This window comes from Oncorhynchus mykiss, chromosome 28 (assembly GCF_057628025.1).
Source record: "Oncorhynchus mykiss isolate SJ-2025 chromosome 28, ASM5762802v1, whole genome shotgun sequence".
Taxonomy (NCBI): Eukaryota; Metazoa; Chordata; class Actinopteri; order Salmoniformes; family Salmonidae; genus Oncorhynchus; species Oncorhynchus mykiss.
The window spans coordinates 17,939,390-17,957,475 of record NC_143049.1 but is presented as its reverse complement, the minus strand read 5'-3'; the positions used below and the strand labels follow the sequence as shown (position 1 = coordinate 17,957,475).

The window sequence follows — 18,086 nt, the reverse complement described above, 5'->3', positions numbered from 1 at the left end:
TGGAAATGTATTCTATGAGCACAGCCAAAGAGCCCTTTTAAAATATAAATGGAACATGCAACACTTTTAAATCAGTCAATTTAAGTAAATTCATTAGGCCCTGATTTATGGATTTCACATAAATGGGCAGAGTTGCACCCACTGGGGAGCCAGCCCCACCCACTGGGGAGCCAGGCCCAGACAATCAGTATTTGTTTTTTCCCCCACTAAAGGGCTTGATTACAGACAGAAATACTCAGACAAAAAAACGCACATTTTAGAGTAGCCTTTTATTGTTGTCAGCACAAGGTGTATTTGTGTAATTATGATAATGTTTTATCAGCTTGTTGATATGCCACAACTGTCAGCTGGATGGATTATCTTGGTAATGAAGGAATGCTCACTAACATGTAAACACATTTGTGCACAACATTTTAGAGAAATACACTTTTAGTGCGTATGGAACATTTCTGGTATCTTTTATTTCAGCTCATGAAACATGGGACCAATACTTTACATGTCGCGTTTATATTTTTGTTCAGTATAGATTCTAGATATAACCTTTTTTTATAAGAGTGTACAGTACTAGTGGCTGAATAGTGACCTATGTGGACATTTGATTTGCTTACATGGCTCATCACCCTAGAATGTTATTGTTAAATGTTCCATTTATATCCTGAGGCTGCATTTATTGTAGCTAAATTCTATCAGCATATTGATTGCACTACATGCAGTCGTAATACACTGCTACTCTAACTTCCGCGATGCATACAAAGCCCTCCCTTTGGTAAATCCGACCACGACGCCATCTTGCCCCTACCGTCTTATAGGCAGAAACTCAAACAGGATGTACCAGTGACTAGAACTATTCAACGCTGGTCTGACCAATCGGAATCTACACTTCAAAATTGTTTTGATCTCGTAGACTGGGATATGTTCCGGTCAGCCATAGAGAATAACATTGACCTATACGCTGACTCGGTGAGGGAATTTATAAGGAAGTGCATTGGAGATGTTTCACCCACTGTGACTATTAAAACCTACCTTAACCAGAAACCGTGGATGGATGGCAGGATTCGCGCAAAACTGAAAGTGAGAACCACCGCATTTAACCATGGAAAGAGGTCTGGGAATATGGCTGAATATAAACAGTGTAGTTATTAAATCAAACAAGCGAAATGCAGGTACAGGGACAAAGTGGAGTCACAATTCAACGGCTCAGACACGGAACGTACGAGGCAGGGTCTACAGGAAATCACTGACTTCAAAAAGAAAACCAGCCATGTCACGGACACCGACGTCACACTTCCAGATACCTTCTTACTAAACTAAACACCTTCTTTGCCCGCTTTGAGGATAATACAGTGTCACCGTCGTGGCCAGCTAACAAGAATTGCGCCCCCCCCTCTCCTTCTCCGTGGCCGACGTGAGTAAAACATTTAAACGTGTTAATCCTCGCAAGTCTGCTGGCCCAGACGGCATCCCTAGCCGAGTCCTCAGAGCATACGCAGACCAGCTGGCTGGTATGTTTACGGACATATCCCAGTCTGCTGTCCCCACATGCTTCAAGATAGCCACCATCGTTCCTGTACCCAAGAAGGCAAAAATAACTGAACTAAATGACTACCGCACCGTAGCACTCACTTCTGTCATCATGAAGTGCTTTGAGAGACTAGTCAAGGATCATATCACCTCCACCTTACCGGCCACCCTAGACCCACTTCAGTTTGCATACCGCCCCAACAGGTCCACAGACGATGCAATCGCCATCACACAGCACACTGCCCTATCCCATCTGGACAATAGGAATACCTATGTAAGAATGCTGTTCATTGACTACAGCTCAGCATTCAACACCATAGTACCCTCCAAGATCATCATCAAGCTGGAGGCCCTGGGCCTCAACCCCGCCCTGTGCAATTGGGTCCTGGACTTTCTGATGGGCCACCCCCAGTTGGCGAAGTTAGGAAACAACATCTCCACCTCGCTGACTCTCAACACTGGGGCCCCACAAGGATACGTGCTAAACCGCCTCGTGTACTCCCTGTTCACCCAACGACTGCCTGGCCATGCACGCCTCCAACTCAATCATCAAGTTTGCAGACGACACAACAGTAGTAGGCTTGATTACCAACAATGACTAGACGGCCTACAGGGAGGATGTGAGGGCCCTCGGAATGTGGTGTCAGGTAAATAACCTCACACTCAACGTCAACAAAACAAAGGAGATGATCGTGCACCAGGAAACAGCAGAGGGTACACCCCCCTATCCACATTGACGGGACAGTAGTGGAGAAGGTGGAAAGTTTTAAGTTCCCCGGAGTACACATCACTGACAAACTGAAATGGTCCACCCACACAGACAGCGTGGTGAAGAAGGCGCAACAGTGCCTCTTCAATCTCAGGAGCTGAGGAAATCTGGCTTGTCACCCAAAACCCTGACTAACTTTTACAGATCCACAATCTAGAGTATCCTGTCGGGCTGTATCACAGCCGTGTACGGCAACTGCTCCTCCCTCAACCTTCAAGGCTCTCCTGAGGGTGGTGCGGTCTGCACAATGCATCACCAGTGGCAAACTACCTGCCCTCCATGAAACCTACAGCACCCGATGTCACAGGAAGGCAAAAAAGATCATCAAAGACATCAACCACCCGAGCCACTGCCTGTTCACACCGCTACCATCCAGAAGGCGAGGTCAGTACAGGTGCATCAAAGCTGGGACCAAGACACTGAAGAACAGAGTCTATCTCAAGGCCATCAGACTGCTAAACAGCAATCACTAACTCAGAGAGGCTGCTGCCTACATGGAGACCTAATGACTGGCCACTTTAACAATTGGATCACTAATCACTTTAATGGCACTTTAATAATGTTTACATATCTTACATTACTCACATCATATGTACAGTTGAAGTCAGAAGTTTACATACACCTTAGCCAAATACATGTAAACTCAGTTTTTCACTATTTAATCCTAGTAAAAATTCCCTGTCTTAGGTCAGTAAGGATCACCACTTTATTTTAAGAATGTGAAATGTCAGAATAATAGTATAATAATTCAGCTTTTATTTCTTTCATCACATTCCCAGTGGGTCAGAAGTTTACATACACTCAATTAGTATTTGGTAGCATTGCCTTTAAATTGTTTAACTTGGGTCAAACGTTTCAGGTAGCCTTCCACAGGCTTCCTCCAATAAGTTGGGTGAATTTTGGCCCATTCCTCATAACAGAGCTGGTGTAACTGAGTCAGGTTTGTGGGCCTCCTTGCTCACACACGCCTTTTCAGTTCTGCCAACAAATTGTCTGTAGAATTAAGGTCAAAAAGGCAGTGTGTTTGAAGGTAGGCCTTGAAATAGATCCACAGTACTCCAATTAGCCTATCAGAAGCTTCTAAAGCCATGACATAATTTTCTGGAATTTTCCAAGTTTTTTAAAGGCACAGTTAACTTAGTGTATGTAAACTTCTGATCCACTGGAATTGTGAGACGGTGAAATAATCGGTCTGTAAACAATTGTTGGAAAAATTACTTGTGTCATGCACAAAGTAGATGTCCTAACAGACTTGCAAAAACTATAGTTTGTTAACAAGAAATTTGTGGAGTGGTTGAAAAATGAGTTTTAATGAATCCATCCTACGTCTATGTAAACTTCAGACTTCATCTGTATATACTGTATTTTATACCATCTATTGCACCTTCCATCGCTCGTCCATATATTTATATGTACATATTCTCATTCACCCCTATTAGATTTGTGTGTATTAGGTAGTTGTTGCTGAACTGTTAGATTACTTGTTAGATATTACTGCACGGTCGGAACCAGAAGCACAAGCATTTCGCTACACTCACATTAACATCTGCTATGGCAAATACAATTTGATTAGATTTGATTTGACTAATTTCCCTACATAATCATTTCCATTAGTTATTTCCCCCTATTAGAAGTCTATGCCCCAGGTGTTTTTCCCATCAGAATTACTCCATTCAAACGAACTCAGTGTATTCTAATCAGACAGAAGTGTCATATAGGCCATTACGATGGCTTTGAACTTGTTTCAGTGAAAAAGAACGTGCCAAAAATATCCACCCCTCCACTGCATGCATTAATCAAACCATATTCATCAGTTCAGGCCTGATCAGGGAGAACAGGGAGAAGGGTGATGCTGAGCTCGTTCCCACTAATTAGCTTAGCAATTATTGTAAGCTGTCACAGTTCTTTAGCCCCCGTCTGGACCGCGTGTGCTCCAGAACATAATCCTCCTCAAATGACAAGATAATGGAGGCAGAGAGAGGCCACCGCTTCTAAAGGAACCTGCAGATATAATCCTCTACAGGGACCTTTTAGGGAGAGAGAGAGAGAGAGAGAGAGAGAGAGAGGGAGGGAGGGATAGAGGGAGAGAGCGAGAGAGGGAGAGAGCGAGAGAGGGAGGGAGATTTCAGCTTTTATGCTGAAATCTCCCAATTGTGTTTTCACAGTAGTTACTTCACCTCGTCATAGTTTTGTTCATTTAAATATTCCAACGTGCATATAAAGATAAGCCAGTTCAGAAAGGGAACCCGAGTGCCCACCTCAGCTGAGCATCAGCTTAGAAAGCACAATTAGATGCTAGTAACAATCACGCCTACCTTATTTGGCGGTCTACTTAAGCTGACGGGTTCTGCTCACACATCCTGCTGCCGCTTGCTGCTTCCTGCTGGTATGTAGCTTGACTTCAGAACGTCTAAGAAAATATACAGCCATGAGCAAGATGTGCTTACAGGTATACAATGTTGCTATACTGTGACAATTTTACTACCGCTATACTGTGAACGCGTAGATACATGTATATGCTCCAAAAGTTTCTATACAGTTGCTTAACAATGTCATTTAATTATAAAGAATTCTTCCAACAACAGTAAACGCACCCTTCCTCTTGTTAATCTTCTGTTGTTCACTTCCTGATGTGAGACAGGAGAGGAGAACCTATTAAAACCTAATTTAGCAGACAAACAGACAGATACACACAAACACACACACAATACAATCTTACAGAGCGAGAAATAAATAAATAAATAAATAAAGAGATTTAGTCATAGATCAATAACCCTTCTGCATGGATCCTTTCCCCCTGCCACAGTGTGAACACATCACTGGTACCTACTTTGATCAAAGCGTCCTGCTTAGGCATATGCCACTCCTTACTGCTGTATGTGCAAAGCATACTGTGTAAAGCATCAGTCTGAATTGGAAATACACAATTAGATTTATTCTGTTTGGTACCAGAGTTTCTGAAGACCTCATGGTTGTCTGGGAAACAATGATTTGTTGGCAGGAATCTAATAAGCCATTGGGCGTACTGTGAGTTGCCTCCTGAGTGTTCGAAATCTGGGCAGGGAATTCCAGTACCTGGTTGACTGGGATGGTTATGGCCCGGAGGAGAAGTGCTGGGTCCCCTATAGGAACATCCTGGACCCAACCCTGATCGCTGAGTACTGGTACCCCGTTCAATCAGGTATGGGCCCAGGTAGGATGCCAGGTGGTGCCCCTGGGGGGAGGGGGGGGGGGGGGGACTGTCACACCCTGATCTGTTTCACCGGCCTTGTGCTTGTCTCCACACCCCACCAGGTGTCTCCTATTATCCCCTGTGTATTTATACCTGCGTTTTATGTCTGTCAGACAGTTTGTCTTGTTTTGTCAGGTCTTACCAGTGTGTTTCCCGTTGCTCTAGTTCTTGTTTTCTAGTCTTCCCGTTTCTCGACCTTTCTGGCTGGCCTGAGCCTGCCTGCCGTCATGTCCCTTTTTGACTCTGCCTTGGATTACGAGCCTCTGCCTGCCCTCGACCTGCCCTTTTGCCTGACCCTTTGTTATAACTATTTAGAGAACCAAACCATCCGCTTCCTGTGTCTGCATCTGGGTCATATCCTGAGTCGTGATAATCAAAATGAAAGCATTTTGAACAGATTCATATTTCTTTAGGCTAGTAGTATCGGTTTATTGCAGCCATAGACAGAATTGTACACCAATTTACAATCAGATTATTATCAAAGAGTAAAATCATACACTATCAAAATCCTTTCAATATAAATACAAAAATATAATACCCTCAACTAACACAGTTCTTCGTGATCAGTTACTTGATTGACAACACTGTTTGAGACAAAATAATCTGTGGGTGTGGTGGTGGTGGTACACTGCTATGGGATTAGCCAACAGGCTACGCTGGTATTTAACCCTTCTAAAATAAATAAGAACTGTTCAAAGTGTAATCACAACTTGACATGCCCTTTGGCATCTAAATGAGCTCTGAAATACCAGCAGGGAAATGTAATAATGTGCATCTTCATTCGGTCTGCTCTGAATTTGACTATCTGAACAAAAAAGGTCCAAAATGTGAATGGCTGGAAATGATATATTAATATTTGTTGAGTACGACTGAGCTGCAGTATTAACCCAATCTGAAAGACAAACTCAAGCCAAGAGACGAAAATACATGCAGTGCCTTTCGAAAGTATTCACCTCCTTGGTATTTTTCCTGTTTTGTTGCCTTACAACCTGGAATTAAAAATTATTTTTGGGGGGAGTTTGTATCATTTGATGTACACAACATGCCTACTGGCGAACAGCATTTTTTTCTTTAAACAATGACTTTTTTTCTGGCCACTCTTCTGTATAGCCCAGCTCTGCTGTGGAGCTTTGCAGCTCTTTCTGGATTATCTTTGGTCTCTTTGTTGCCTCTTTGATTAATGCCCTCCTTGCCTGGTCTGTGAGTTTTGGTGGGCGGCCCTCTATTTGAAGGTTTGTGGTGCCATATTCTTTCCATTTTTTAATAATGGATTTAACGGTGCTTTGTGGGATGTTCAAAGTTTCTGATATTTTTTTATAACCCAACCCTGATCTGTACTTCTCCACAACTTTGTCCCTGACCTGTTTGGAGAGCTGCTTGGTCTTCATGGTGCCGCTTGCTTGGTGGTGCCCCTTGCTTAGTGGTGTTGTAGACTCTGGGGCCTTTCAGAAAAGGTGTGTGTATGTACAGTTGAAGTCGGAAGTTTACATTAACCTTAGCCAAATACATTTAAACTCAGTTTTTCACAATTCCTGACATTCAATTCTAGTAAAAAATTCCCTGTCTTAGATCAGTTAGGATCACCACTTTATTTAAAGAATGTGAAATGTCAGAATAATGGTAGAGAGAATGATTTATTTCAGCTTTTATTTCTTTCATCACATTCCCAGTGGGTCAGAGCTTTACACACACTCAATTAGTATTTGGTAGCATTGCCTTTAAATTGTTTAACTTGGGTCAAACATTTCGGGTAGCCTTCCACAAGCTTCCCACAATAAATTGGGTGAATTTTGGCTCATTCCTCCTGACAGAGCTGATGAGTCAGCCTCCTTGCTCGCACACACCTTTTTAGTTCTGCCCACAAATGTTCTATACGATCGAGGTCAGGACTTTGTGATGGCCACTCCAATACCTTGACTTTGTTGTCCTTAAAGCATTTTGCCACAACTTTGGAAGTATGCTTGGGGTCATTGTCCATTTGGAAGACCCATTTGCGACCAAGCTTTAACTTCCTGGCTGATATCTTGAGATGTTGCTTCAATATATCCACATCATTTTCCTGCCTCATGATGCTATCTATTTTGTGAAGTGCACCAGTCCCTCCTGCAGCAAAGCACCCCCGCAACATGATCCTACCACCCCCGTGCTTCATGGTTGGGATGGGGTTCTTTGGCTTGCAAGCCTCCCCCTTTTTCCTCCAAACATAACAAGGGTCATTATGGCCAAACAGTTCTATTTTTGTTTCCTCAGACCAGAGGACATTTCTCCAAAAAGTACGATCTTTGTCCCCATGTGCAGATGTAAACCGTAGTCTGGCTTTCATATGGCGGTTATGGAGCAGTGGCTTCTTCCTTGCTGAGCGGCCTTTCAGGTTAAGTCGATATAGGACTCATTTTACTGTGTATATAGATACTTTTGGACCTGTTTCCTCCAGCATCTTCACAAGGTCCTTTGCTGTTGTTCTGGGATTGATTTGCACTTTTCGCACCAAAGTATATTCATCTCTCGGAGACAGAACACGTCTCCTTCCTGAGCAGTATGACGGCTGTGTGTTCCCATGGTGTTTATACTTGCATACTATTGTTCGTACAGATGAACGTGGTACCTTCAGGAGTTTGGAAATTGTTCCCAAAGACGAACCAGACTTGTGGAGGTCTAAACTTTTTTCTTGGCTGATTTCATGATGTCAAGCATAGAGGCACTGAGTTTGAAGGGAGGCCTTGAAATAGATCCACCTCCAATTGACTCAAAGGATGTCAATTAGCCTATCAGAAGCTTTTAAAGCATAATTTCTGGAATTATCCAAGTTGTTTAAAGGCATAGTCAACCTAGTGTATGTAAACTTCTGACCCACTAGAATTGCGATAAAATGAAGTTTTTACCTCGGACCTGACAGCCTCTCTCCTTGCTTCCGGTATGCGGTAGGGTCTCAACTTCACCTTTTTCCCAGGTTCGGTGATGATGCAGTGCTGTACCAAATCTGTGTGTCCTGGTTCACTGGAGAACACATCCTGGTTTCGGCTGACCAACTCCCTCAGCTCCTGCTTCTAGGCTTGGCTCAGCTGCTCCCCCATTGTCACCTCCGCCGGCTCGGTCTCTGTGGTAGCCTTCTTCGGGGAAATAGAGTAAAGTACATCATGTGCATTTGATTTCTTTAGCAGATTCACATGGTATATCTGGGTCAGATGCCTACGTCCAGGCTGCCTGACCCTGTAGTTAACTTCACCAACTGTCTCAATGACTTCGTATGACCCGTTCCATCAGGCCAAAAACTTACATTCTGAGTTGTGGACCAACACTTTGTCTCCAGGCTGAAAGTCCCTTCGTTGTGCCCCTCTGTTGTACACCCTCACTTTTATAGCCAATGTACCCAGTGTAACTTCACGTCATTGACCATTTGTTATTGAGAAGAGTTCTATTGGAGTGGACAAACTGTGAATGTCACCAAAAGGCCTTAAGCAAGAGTTTTTCTTAGTTATCTAAGACATTTTCATATTTATCTATGTTGCATTGATACAGTATGTCTTGCCATCCATATTGTATATGCAGTATGTATGTTTAATATTTTGTCTATAATGACTGTGGTACACAAATTGCTTTGAAGTAGTACACAATAAAAATATAATTAAACATGTACAAATATAATATGATAGTGAATGTGAATGAATAAGCCTTTACATAATTGATCTAATGTACAATAAGTTTGAAACAGCTACCCACAACATATTTCACCTCTATTACTGTGCAAAACATATTATGACATTGGTGCTATTGAAAATGTGTTCATTTGTGAACATCTATCAACGTTTTGGCCATTTAAACAGTGTGCGTCCTGCCTTGCCTACCGATAATGGTAGAAGGGCTGTGAAAAAGGCTATTTTCCTTTGTTCTGAACATATGCCATGTGTCTGCCTCTGACATAAAACGGTGAGAAATGAACAAAAATAAGTAATACAAACATATCAGAAATTATAATGACTGTTTTCTAAGAACCAAAGAAAGTCAATGGCTGAATTACTAGGGAAAGGTTCAAGAGTCTCTGCTCCCATCAGGCCCTGACATTGGTCAACCATTGACCTTCTGTCCCTTTTTGTGTAACTCACCTGGGTCATCATCAGCAAGGACTGTGCCACTCTGCTACTGTCCTGAAAGGGCCCATCTGGACAGGTTAATCATTCATGACCTCGCCATAGAGATAGATAGAAGACTCTAGTGCCCATTTGGCAGTATATTGCCAACCTCGGGTTCATACATGTTCAAACAAAATACACTAGGTGGTAGTGTGCACCCTTTCAGTATGTTTGTCAGCTCAAGTAGTAGAAGAAAAACATTTACTACTTCAAAATGGAGATGGCCTTAATGGTGCTGCTCATGCTCTCACAGACGCCATAATGGGACAGATGAAATTATGCAATGTCTAGCTATGTCTATGGACAAAGGAGGGAGTGCTGCTGCATACGATGTACTATTTTGTTTGACAAGCAACACACTTGACATGTAAGAGAGTATATTGAAGAACCTCACTGACTCGTTAAACATCATGAAGCAGCCTAGGCTGAGGGGACGTACCAAGGCACCTCAATAGAAAGCCCTCCCCTTTTCCTGACCATGTGAAATTACCAGGAAAGACTCTTTCACTCCAACCCCTAGTTACAGTTGAAGTCGGAAGTTTACATACACTTAGGTTGGAGTCATTAAAAGTTGTTTTTCAACCACTCCACACATTTCTTGTTAACAAACTATAGTTTTGGCAAGTCGGTTAGGACATCTACTTTGTGCATGACACAAGTCATTTTTCCAACAATTTTTTACAGGCAGATTATTTCACTAATAAAACACTGTATCACAATTCCAGTGGGTCAGAAGTTTACATGCACTAAGTTGACTTTGCCTTTAAACATCTTGGAAAATTCCAGTGATAATATCATGGCTTTAGAAGCTTCTGATAGGCTAATTGACATAATTTGAGTCAATTGGAGGTGTACCTGTGGATGTATTTCAAGGCCTACCTTCAAACTCAGTGCCTCTTTGCTTGACATCATGGGAAAATCAAAAGAAATCAGCCAAGACCCCAGAAAAACTATTTGTAGACCTCCACAAGTCTGGTTCATCCTTGGGAGCAATTTCCAAACTCCTGAAGGTACCACGTTCATCGGTACGAACAATAGTATGCAAGTATAAACACCATGGGACCACACAGCCGTCATACCGCTCAGGAAGGAGACGCATTCTGTGTCCTAGAGATGAACGTACTTTGGTGCGAAAAGTGCAATTCAATCCTAGAACAACAGCAATGGACCTTATGAAGATATTGGAGGAAACAGGTCCAAAAGTATCTATATCCACAGTACAACGAGTCCTATATTGACATAACCTGAAAGGCCACTCAGCAAGGAAGAAGCCACTGCTCCATAACCTCCATAAGAAAGCCAGACTACGGTTTACAACTGCACATGGGGACAAAGATCGTACTTTTTGGAGAAATGTCCTCTGGTCTGATGAAACAAAAATAAAACTGTTTGGCCATAATGACCATTGTTATGTTTGGAGGAAAAAGGGGGAGGCTTGCAAGCCAAAGAACACCGTCCCAACTGTGAAGCACGGGGGTGGCAGCATCATGTTGTGGGGATGCTTTGCTGCAGGAGGGACTGTTGCACTTCACAAAATAGATGGCGTCATGAGGCAGGAAAATGACGTGTATACATTTAAGCAACATCTCATGACATCAGTCAGGAAGTTAAAGCTTGGTCGCAAAATGGGTATTCCAAATGGACAATGACCACAAGCATACTTCCAAAGTTGTGGCAAAATGGTTTAAGGAAAACAAAGTCAAGGTATTGGAGTGGCCATCACAAAGCCCTGACCTCAATCATATAGAAAATTTGTGTGTAGAACTGAAAACCGTGTGCGAGCAAGGAGGCCTACAAACCTGACTCAGTTACACCAGCTCTGTCAGGAGGAATGGGCCAAAATTCACCCAATTTATTGTGGGAAGCTTGTGGAAGGATACCCGAAATGTTTGACCCAAGTTAAACAATTTAAAGGCAATGCTACCAAATACTAATTGAGTGTATGTAAAGCTCTGACCCACTGGGAATGTGATGAAAGAAATAAAAGCTGAAATAAATAATTCTCTCTACTCTTATTCTGACATTTCACATTCTTAAAATAAAGTGCTGATCCTAACTGACCTAAGACAGGTAATTTTTACTAGGATTAAGCGTCAGGAATCGTGAAAAACTGAGTTTAAATGCACTTGGCTAAGGTGTATGTAAACTTCCGACTTCAACTGTACATACTACCTGGTACGTTGTCACATGGTACTGGTCACTCCCTAATATTAGCAAGCCCCTAAGGGTTCAAATCCCAAATCGAATGATGGACTGTAATCTGTTTACATATAACAAATTTGCCATATATTACACAGTGTATTTTTACATTGAGGTGTGGTTTTGTCCTCAATTTTTTTTTGTAAAAGAAAAGAAATGTAACCTTTATTTTTTACAGGGAGTGAATGCTGAGACCAAGGTCTCATTCCCAGATGAGCCCTGTATGTGTGTACAATGCCACTGCACCAGGAAAAATACTAGCTGAGAGAACCTCTGTAGGAGCCTGTGGAAAGGGCAGTGAGGGAGTATTTTTAGACTTAGGGTGTCTGTGATTTGGAGTAAAGCTGTCAGTTACTCCATATTGTTGACAGGAAGGAGCGATGTGTTACTGCAGGGACATAGTGTTTTGATTGCAGACAGTTTCTATTAGAGACACTCTGGCACCTGTCAGTCCTTTCAGGAAGGCTCCACATTGATTTTATCAACAAAATAATACTTCATTGTTAATGCTCTTATATTAATCTTCTGAGCTCCAATTCATGCCGCCCCCTCACTTTGCCTATTTCACAGCTCATGGTAATGTATAATTACAGTCCACCTAATTCCATATTTTGTATAGCTTTTGAACCAACATCTAGACAGAATGACAAATAATAACAAATAATAACTCTTGTTCCATGGTTTTCACCAGGTGAGCTATCATGCCAGACAGGGCAAGACCCATCGAGCCATCATGAAGACGATAGCACTCTGGGTCCTGGCCTTCGTCCTCTATGGCCCTGTCATTATCTTCTGGCAGCTGGGGGAAGAGAAGAGCCGCATCCCGGAGGACGAGTGCTTCGCTGAGTTCTACTACACTTGGTACTTCCTCAGTGCCTCCATGTTGGAGTTCTTCTCCCCCTTTATCTCTGTAACATTCTTCAACCTCAGCATCTACCTCAATATCCATAGGAGGTGGCTCCGGAACAGAGATGAGGCCTGTGGACAGGCCCACATGCCCTGGGGATAGGGAAAGGCATCCGCCACACCTCCCACTTCTACCAGAACATGGTGGTGGTTAAAAAGTTGACTAGGGCTGTGTCTGTCCAGTGGAAGGGATCATGCTCAGGGTCCATCCACTCCCAGATGTCCCCTCCCCCCATGGAGTAGCAGGACACCTCTTCCACCAGGAGCACCCAACACCTCCGGCTTTCCAGGGACAAGAATATGGCCAAGTCGCTGGACCTCAGAGTGTGTGTCTTTGCTGGGCGCCCGTCACTCTACTGACGATCATCAGTATATATCGCCCTATAGGGGGCGATGCATGCAGCACCGCTGGTATGAGGTCACCTTCTGGCTGCTGTGGCTCAACTCAGCTATTAAAACCCTTTCCTGTATCCACTCTGCCACAGCGGCTCCACAGGGCCTTCGGCAGGATCCTGTATCCCAGTAAGAGGTCGACTCAGCTTGCTGCCAACTGACCTTCAGCATGACAGGCCTCGACTGTGACAGGCCTCGACTGTATGTGACGGATGGGCCATTGACCAATGACAGGCTTCTACGGCATGTGACAGATGGGACAGTGTCCAAAGAGATGGTCACACATACGCACATAAAGCACTTTACTGTACATAGATTCAAAGGAGAATCTCATGACCAAATCTGATACTTTACCAATGTAAAAATTGGATAGAACATCTTTCCTTTATTTCGTGTATCTCCTTTCTCCTCACCTCCTTCACATAGACTCAAATGAGATACTCCCCACTAGGCACAGACGTCAGTTCAATGTCCATTTATGATTTACATTTGTGTCACGTGAGTTGGGGTGGGCATTTCTATGTTTTGTGTTTCTATGATTTTCCATCTCTATGTTTTGGCCGGGTATGGTTCTCAATCAGGGACAGCTGTCTATCGTTGTCTCTGATTGGGAACCATACTTAGGTACCCTTTTCCCCCCACCTGTGTTTTTGGGAAGTTGACTTTCTTTATGGCACTTAGCCTTAAGCGTCACGGTTTTGTTTTGTAGTGTGTATTGTTTTGTTCGGCGTCTTTTTTCTTAATTAAAGAACATGTACGCTCACCACGCTGCACCTTGGTCTGCCCCTTTCATCAGCCGTGACAATTTGGTTGAGTTTTCAACGTGAAATCTACAAAAGATTACACCATTCCATTGGATTTTGGTTCAAATTTAAGTGAAAAATATGAAACTCCCTTACATTGATTACTTTTAGCAAATCCAATCAGTTTTCCACGTTTATTCGACGTCATCACATTGAAGGTTTTTGTTGTTGAAATTACGTGGAAACAATGTTGATTCAACCCATTTTTGCATAGTTGGGTCAGTACCAAATCTGATCATTTACCAATTAAAATGTATGATGGAACAAAATATATTGTCATATTGAATGCTGTTTACAGCCCTGAAGTGTATATGAATGTATTATGAGCATGTGTATGACAATGTTCGTTTTCTGTGAAGTCTGAATGTATTCATTATGAAGATCACAAAGAGATGTTCATTTAAATGATAGAAATGGAGAAAGAAACACAAGTGTCATGTTTAGTTTGCCTCTCAAACACAAGTCACTATCTCTGCTGTCAGAATTCTTCCCCTACAGACCTTTTACAGAAATGATATATTTGTTTCAGGATTTTTACTCATCAAACATTGACCATCAAGATTTAGACTGGATTATTCAACAATTCTTATCAGTAATTGACATATGTGCTGGATTCGGTTGTGTTATATCACAAGGCATTGTATTGTCTGACAAACAAGTATTAGTTTCTTTTGAACCTTCTGAATAATGAACTTGGTGTACGGGAGTAAATGTACCACTAGATGTCCCTGTTCATCTTCCTAGCTTTAGTTTGCACCTGAACGCCCTCTGTGCACCCAGACGTACTACATCAAGACCTGGATTGAAGGAGAAAAAAGAAGCCCAGATCAAATTATTAATTTCAGTCGTTTAGTTTCTTACCATTTGGTTAGGCTTTATTCATTCAAGCAACCCTTGTGTCAATTTTTTTACCTTGTCATTTTGATAATTGAATGCAGTGCTGTGTATCATTGATCTAAAAAAACGTCACCAACATTGGTCTACTTAGAATGGACCACACGCTGAGATGCTGCCTTGTTCTGAGTACTTTGTTTGGCCTCAATGAGACACAGTGCCTGACGAGTTACAAGATATATCCCAGCTAGCACATTTTGTTCCTTGGAAGTTGTAGGAACGTACGTTTTTGGGTTCCCGTTGGTTCTGACAACGTTTTACTATGGCCCCCTGAACGTTTTCCTGGGAGGTTTTATTTAACCGTCTCTGAACGGAAATTAAATTAAATCCAATCTAATTTTATTTGTCACATGCGTCGTAAACAACAGGGGTAGACTAAGAGTGAAATGCTTACTTACGGGTCCTTCCCAACAATGCAAAGAGAAAGAAAATAGAGAAATCATAGAAAAGTTACAACATGTAATAATAGTAGAATAAAATGAGTAACAATAATTTGGCTATGTACATGGGGTACCAGTACTAAGTCGACGTGCAGGGGTACAAGGTCATTTAGGAAGATATGTACATATAACTAGGAATAAAGTGACTAGGCAACATGATAGATCATAAACAGTAGCAGCAGCGTATGTGATGAATCAAAAATAGTTCGTATAAAAAGGGTCAATGCAGATAGTTTGGGTAGCTATTTGGTTAACTATTTTACAAACGATTTAGAAGTCTTATGGCGTGGGGGCAGAAGTTGTTCAGGGTCTTGTTGGATTCCAGACTGGATGCATTCATACAGGTTGCTGTGCGGTAGCAGAGAGAACAGTCTATGACTTGGGTGGATGGAGTCTTAGAATTTTTTCCTTCCTCTGACGCTGCCTGGTATATTGGTCCTTAATGGCAGGCCACAGTGATGTGCTGGGCCGGGCCGTACGCACTACCTTCTTACCTTCTTATTTTCTCTAACACTAAACCCAACTAGCGATACTGAATAGGCCCAGAAGCAGCCCTCTTCCGGGGGGCCGGAAATTATTGAATCGGCCCGGAATCCGGTGTCGGACTTGGCCCAGAATTATCAAAATGAATGACTGCCCAGAATCGGCCCAAGTACATCGCCATTTCCGTATACCGGAATTCAGCGGACTTTGCCAGGATCTTACCAGAATCCTCCCAGAAGCGGCCCGATGCAATTTTAAATAAATGTATACAAAATTACCCTATTTAGTAATTTTCAATATTACTATTTTATACATACAAATGATACCCATCCACATTTAAAAGAAAAAAAATCTTTATTTTTTACCACCTTTTCGTAGTTTCCAATTGTCTTGTCCCATCACAGCAATTCCTGTACGGCCTCCGGAGAGGCCAACGTCTTCGGAAACACAACCCCGCCAAGCCGCACTGCTTCTTGACACAATGCACCACTGTGTTGGTGGACACCACACCACTGTGTTGGTGGAAACACCGTACACCTCGTGACCGTGTCAGTGTGCTTGCGACGGTCCGCCACTGCAGTCGCTACAGTGTGATGGGACAAGAACATCCCTACTGGCCAAACCCTCCCCTAACTCGTACAACGCTGGGCCAATTGTGCGTCGCCTCATGGGTCTCCCAGTCGCAGCCATCACGGGTATCGAACCAGCATCTGTAGCAAGCAAGCAGTTTGTACTGCGATGCAGTGTCTTAGACCTTTGAGCCACTCGGGAGGCCCCACCCACAAAATGTTTAATGCTTATCAATTGTTTTGCACAAAGTATCTAAATATTAAAATATGACTTGAACAGGACTATTAAAGAATTTAATTTAAATGTTAATACATTTTTTGGATCGCAGAAACAATGAAAAAAAATATGAAGAAAAAAAATAAATAATAAAATGTTAATTATATAAAGCAGCCTGTGTAATCATCTGCCAGAGAGTAGCCACAATCAGCCCGAGTCCCAAGTAATACTGGGACAGAACTCACACCGGAATCGGCCCAAGCTCAATCCTAGTCAAAAGTAATACTGCCAAAGGTGGCCCAGACTCTCAGCCAGAATCAGCCCAGATCCACTGTGCTAGCTGGGAATATACAAATATGTATTTTACAGTTATAAGGAAGGTGAAATCTTGTAGTTGGTCATTTTTATAAATTGATTCTACTATATTTTGAAAAAATTGAAGTAATTTCAAGCGTTATTCATACAGTTTTGTTGAATATGAAATCAATTATATGAAATATTTAATAGCTTCATATTTGTTATCATATTTGTACTGTGTACTTGAGCTTGTGTCCTCAAAAGTGAATATATAACTATTTTATTTTTACCGGAAAGATGAGATTTGAATGTTTCTTGGAGTATGCAGCACTACTAGTGTTTATGGTCCACTCATGATAAATAATAACTTTGGGGGATTACGTAGATTACATTTTCGATTACATTTAGTTATATTTATTAAATAACATTATTTGAATGCTCTCTGAACGTTCCAAAAGTTTTTCTTTAGTTTTTTATGACAAGTGGAATGTATGTTTTTAAATCAAATTCTTAGAACATTTTCTGAACAATACTAAAGTTTTGTGGTTTAATGGACATTTTTCTTAACGTTCTCGGAACGTTCAAGGAACAATTTGAGAACATTCCTATTGTCAAACCTGTTGGAGAACGTTTCGAGAACATTACCAACATTGAAATGAAATGTAACCATTTTTTTTACTTTTAGGAAACGTTCTGTTAAAGTAATGAAATACCAAGAAAATATATATTTTATATCAAGTTCTCACCTTTTACAACTGTGGGCTAAATCAGGGTCACACAGAACGTTTCTTGTAGTCTTAAACAAATCTACTTTGAAACAAAAGTATAGACCTCACACACAAGGTTACGGGCTTGAAAAAGAAGACCCCTGTACCATGTCAGATATAGAGTTTAAATGTATTACATTTTGTGTTTGCATCCCTAAATTACACTTTATATACATCACTGAAGACGGAAATATTTTAAAAAAACTGTTTGACATAGAAACACCGGATTTTCAGCGTTTAATTGTTTTTATTGCTATTAATTATGAGATTATATTAATAATATTCCAGCCATGAGGCCACTAGGTCATTTGACTGAAGGAAAGGGCTACATGTACTGATAATGTTCCAAAGCCAAGCAACTGTCCTGCACCATTACCAGAAAGTTGTGGGAAGGTTGTACGCAGAATAAGCATAAGACAACCATGATCACACCAAGCTCAAATAAATATATGGTTCTCAGAACGTT

At 41.8% G+C, this 18,086-nt stretch overlaps 1 pseudogene; it reads left to right on the top strand.

Moving 5' to 3' along the window:
* The first annotated feature begins 4,727 nt into the window (after nt 1-4,727).
* LOC149970786 (histamine H3 receptor-like) lies at nt 4,728-13,311 on the top strand (annotated as a pseudogene).
* The last annotated feature ends 4,775 nt before the right edge of the window (nt 13,312-18,086 follow it).